The sequence below is a fragment of the Scylla paramamosain genome, chromosome 25 (genome assembly GCF_035594125.1).
Source record: "Scylla paramamosain isolate STU-SP2022 chromosome 25, ASM3559412v1, whole genome shotgun sequence".
NCBI classification, from domain to species: Eukaryota; Metazoa; Arthropoda; class Malacostraca; order Decapoda; family Portunidae; genus Scylla; species Scylla paramamosain.
In genome coordinates, this window is record NC_087175.1 from 21,295,683 (window position 1) to 21,300,892 (window position 5,210).

The following is a 5,210-nucleotide window of genomic DNA, read 5'->3' on the forward strand; positions in this document are numbered from 1 at the left end:
ATTTCCCCGGGAGCTCTGAGCTGATGGCGTGGCTCGGGCGGGCGCGGGGCGGGACGGAGGCCACACACGCACGGCGGAGCTCGTGTCCGACATGAGTACGGCCTCTAGATACGAAATTATTCCTTTTTATCTCTCTTTCTCTTGTTCTTTCTGCTTCTTTCCCTCTGCCGGATTCAGATAACCGACAGAGGGGACTGCTGCGACTATCACGCGTATCTACAAGGTTATGGTATCACCTGATGTAAAGGCGAGGGTACAAGGTGGGACGGCGGGCGGGCGGGTCGTGCATTGGGCAGGAGGAGGGAGTGATACTGCAGTCTATAATGGCACACAGCGGCCGTCTCCCCTGACCTTAGTTCGGGGAGCGGGCGTTGCGGGCCGGCCCCTCCTAACCTGCGCACTGGGTCGCTGCACCACCACCACCACCATCACCGCCTCTACTGCCGCCGCCAGCACCTCCACCAGGAGAAAGCTGTTAGTAGGTGGTGAGAAAGAAATGAGAGAGGGATGGAGACATGAGGTTGATAATGCTAGATCTCCCTGCCAGCGGATTCGTCACACTTGCCTGGTAATCGCCTATTCACACACACACACACACACACACACACACACACACACACACACATGCACACATATTATCTCAGACCGTGGCAAAGGGCTGACTCGGTGACATGACAGAACGCTCTCTCCCCTATCCACCCCCCCCACACACAAACACACACACACACACACACACACACACACACACACACACACACACACACACACACTTACACTTGCACCACCACACAAGTGCAGCGTTACAGGAATCCCATATCGTTTACACTCAAGCACAGTTTCACCATGCCATGTTTCAGTGCGCAGTACAACACGTTGATAACCTTGCAGGATGACGCACTGTACACCGTTACACTGTATTTCCCCACAGGAGGCAGGAAGGAAAAGTTTCATTAGTGGCCATCCTCCTCTCTCACAACAACATCATCATCAACATTTCCCCAAAGCTTTCCTCATTCATTAACGTCTGTTTGTTTATTTTATTCCACGCCTTTTTATTTATTTGTTTATTTATTTATTTATTTGATTATCAGTCAATCTATCATTCATTCCATCCCAGCACATTTAGTTATCATCATCATTATCATCATCATCACCATCATCATCATCATCATCATTATTCCCCCTTACCTTTCCTCACTCATAATCAATTATTAGTCTAATTCATTCTACCACAGCACAGTTTCTAATCCCTACATCTAGTCATCATTATCATCAACGTCATTATTATCATTGACCATTACTTCCTTAACTTTCCCTCACCCATCATCACCTTCCATTCCTTTCATTAAACCCACGTCACAATCTCATAACCCTCCAATTTTTTTTTTCTCTCCTTTTTACAGTGCCTAGGCAACCTTTCTCTTTCTCCGAGTCTAACTGTCTATCTCTTATCTCTGTCACACTCCCGCCTCTTATAATTGCAGTCAGACTTTTACCAAGGAGCAAAATGAGTCGAGTGAAATCAGCATTCCTAACAACGCGACGACACCTCATCACTGAGTTGTCTGGTGGGAGTGAAGAGTTGGGCAAGACATTGTTAAATTCTTCCTTCCGCGTGTCTTTCCGTCTCTCTCTCTCTCTCTCTCTCTCTCTCTCTCTCTCTCTCTCTCTCTCTCTCTCTCTCTCTCTCTCTATCGTTGTTGTTGTTGTTAGTGCTGTTAGTCTTCTTCTTCTTCTTCTTCTTCTTCTTCTTCTTCTTCTTCTTCTTCTTCTTCTTCTTCTTCTTCTTCTTCTTCTTCTTCTTCTTCTTCTTCTTCTTCTTCTTCTTCTTCTTCTTCTTCTTCTTCTTCTTCTTCTTCTTCTTCTTCTTCTTCTTCTTCTTCTTCTTCTTCTTCTTCTTCTTCTTCTTCTTCTTCTTCTTCTTCTTCTTCTTCTCCTCCTCCTCCTCCTCCTCCTCCTCCTCCTCCTCCTCCTCCTCCTCTTCATTCTTCGAGTCACGAACTAATGCGATGTAAGGGAATTTTCTTTTACACACACACACACACACATTCAGATATTTTTGGCTGAAGATTCTCTCTCTCTCTCTCTCTCTCTCTCTCTCTCTCTCTCTCTCTCTCTCTCTCTCTCTCTCTCTCTCTCTCTCTCTCTCTCTCTCTCTCTCTCTTAGGCTGCGTATGTATATTTTTTTCCCCGTCTCCAGGAAATACTGTTGCTTATTCGTTTAGTCTCATTGAAGAAAAGAGAAATGCTAGTTATTTTAAATTTCAAAGGTTATAAATGTGAACTGTATCAGCTTGTATTACTGGACACTCATTAAGGTTATTCTTTCCTTTTTGTTTATTTATTTACTCGTTTATCTATTTATTCATGTGTTATTTATTTATTTATTTATTTCTGTCTCACCGAAATTATCTTCTTTTATTTGCTTAGTTCCATCAAATAAAAGAAAATAAGTTATTTTTAGTCTTGTGCCTTGATCGCATTTGATATCTCAGAATGTAGTATTGACGAAAAAGAAAAAAATGTTTTTTTTTTTTTTTTGCCAGTGAAATTAACTTGATTCATTTCGCCTTATTAAAAAAAATTTTCGTTTATATTCCTGTGGGTAACAAATACTAAAACTCTCTCAGTTAGAAGGAAAATTAGAAAATACATGAAAGAGAGAAAGAGAGAGAGAGAGAGAGAGAGAGAGAGAGAGAGAGAGAGAGAGAGAGAGAGAGAGAGAGAGAGAGAGAAAAAGAAATTTGTTTATCCTGTAAGTATCACAAAAAAAAAAGGCGAACAAATACACACACACACACACAAAAAAAAATGTTGTTTATCTGTTCTTAGTCCTTTATGTTGAGGACGCAACAAGACCAGCAGACAGCAAAAGGCCAGTTGACCCACACAAAGCAGCTCCTCAACATTTCAGACTTGCCATCCGTCATCAGTGAGATGGCCGCTGTCTGGTAATGATTTATCACCACACAGCGGCCAGTATTCTGAAACGATTTGCTTCCTCGTCACAACTTTCCAACCACAGAGATGATTAGTCAGGTTCTCAAGAGTGTTCATCCTGATAGTAACGTAGAAATCTTTGTTGATCTGTCACGAGAACCATAACAACCTTAAAAATCCGTGTCACTTCAACTAGAGCCTCGAGTGTAGTGGAGGTGAGGGCGCGGAAGTGTTTCAGAATTTGGTCCATAAATTTATTCATTATCTAATATCTGCGCACTTGCCTCGCTCCTGCTGAGTCTCTTCCATTCATTCGCTCACCCATTACCTTATTATTGAAGCAGCATCTGACCACCCCGCTTTTTAAAACCTGTTTTTGTCAAGCGCACGAATTCTAACGTGTTTGTTGACCAGAAGTATTCTCTTAATTTTTAGTTGCAGTTCTAGAAAGTATAATGTGTGTGTGTGTGTGTGTGTGTGTGTGTGTGTGTGTGTGTGTGTGTGTGTGTGTGTGTGTGTGTGTGTGTGTGTGTGTGGTGTGTCAGCTAAATGTTATTGACTAGGTTAGGTTAGGTTAGGATAGGTTAGGTTAGGTTAATCCAAAGAAAAAAATATATATATTGCGTCTGGTGAATCTTGTTAAACTTCCTAGTCTTTTTCTGTCGTATGAGTTTGATTTATTTATTTATTTTTGTTATTTATTTATTTATGAGTGAGCTATATGTTATTAGTTAAATAAGTCTCACAAAAAAATCCTGCTAAGTTAATACAGTATGTCTAGTGACTCGTATTAAATATCTGAGTTTGTTCTCGAATTAGCTTTATTTATTTATTTGTTCTATTTATTTATTTTTATACACCCCCATCCAGGAAGAGAAGTATTAATTCTGCATGTTATCTTTGGAAATTAATCCTGTTCTTTTCCTTCTCCGCCTTTTTACGTGAGAGACAGAGAGAGAGAGAGAGAGAGAGAGAGAGAGAGAGAGAGAGAGAGAGAGAGAGAGAGGAGAGAGAGAGAGAGAGGACTGGTGGTGTATCCTAGTACAGTAAATTTAATTAGAATATCACCCTTCTTAGTATCTGGTATAAGAAAATAATGTGCTTTTACTTATCCTCTTATTTGTTTACCTATTTATTTAGTTTTGTCTTTCAAGAAAGCAATTTTTTCTTTTCTTTATGTAGGAGGGACACTGGCCAAGGGCAACAAAAATCCAATAAAAAAAAAGCCCACTGACATGCCAGTCCCATAAAAGGGTCCAAAGCGGTAGTCAAAATTTGAAGGATAAGTGTCTTGAAACCTCCCTTTTGAAGGAATTCAAGTCATGGGAAGGTGGAAGTACAGAAGCAGGCAGGGAGTTCCAGAGTTTACCAGAGAAAGGGATGAATAACTGAGAATACTGGTTAACTCTTGCATTAGAAAGGTGGACAGAATAGGGGTGAGAGAAAGAAGAAAGCCTTGTGCAGCGAGGCCGTGGGAAGAGGGGAGATATGCAGTTAGCAAGATCAGAAGAGCAGTTAGCATGAAAATAGCGGTAGAAGATAGGTAGAGATGCAGCATTGCTGCGATGAGAGAGAGGCTGAAGACAGTTAGAGGAGAGGAGTTGAGACGAAAAGCTTTTGATTCCACCCTGTCTAGAAGAACTGTATGAGTGGAACCCCCCAGACATGTGAAGCATACTCCATACATGGACGGATAAGGCCCTTGTACAGAGTTAGCAGCAGAGGGATGAGGAAAACTGGATGAGACGTCTCAGAACGTCTAACTTCATAGAAGCTGTTTTAGCTAGAAATAAGATGTGAAGTTTCCAATTTATATAATAAGTAAAGGACAGACCGAGGATGTTTAGTGTAGAAGAGGAAGACAGTTGAGTGTCATTGAAGAAGAGGGGATAATTGTCTGAAAGGTTGTGCCAAGTTGATAGATGGAGGAATTGAGTTTTTGAGGCATTGAACAATACCAAGTTTGCTCTGCCTTAATAAAAAATTTTAGAAAGATCAGATGTCAGGTGTTCTGTGGCTTTCCTGCGTGAACTGTTTACTTCCTGAAGGGTTGTTGGACGTCTCCAAGAATGGAGATTTCCGTAAAAGGGAAGAGAGTGTACCTTGGAATCTTACTGGAAAGGAAGAATGTTGCTTTCTTCCAGCCTTTGTTTAGTTTCGCGAGGGAAAAAAATATAAATAAATAGTGAAATAAACAAATAAATGAAAGTAAAATTAAACAAAGAAAAAAAATAGTAAGTTGTCGTTAGATTGAAGACAATGGTGATCAA

The 5,210-nt window shown here is 41.0% G+C and overlaps 1 long non-coding RNA gene across 1 annotated transcript in view; it reads left to right on the forward strand.

Moving 5' to 3' along the window:
* Nucleotides 1-359: 359 nt before the first annotated feature.
* LOC135113349 (uncharacterized) overlaps nt 360-5,210 on the forward strand; it is a 29,417-nt gene continuing 24,566 nt past the window's right edge. Inside the window, exon 1 of the long non-coding RNA XR_010274809.1 lies at nt 360-474. This is a non-coding gene — a long non-coding RNA (uncharacterized LOC135113349). The remainder of the gene's footprint in view (nt 475-5,210) is intronic.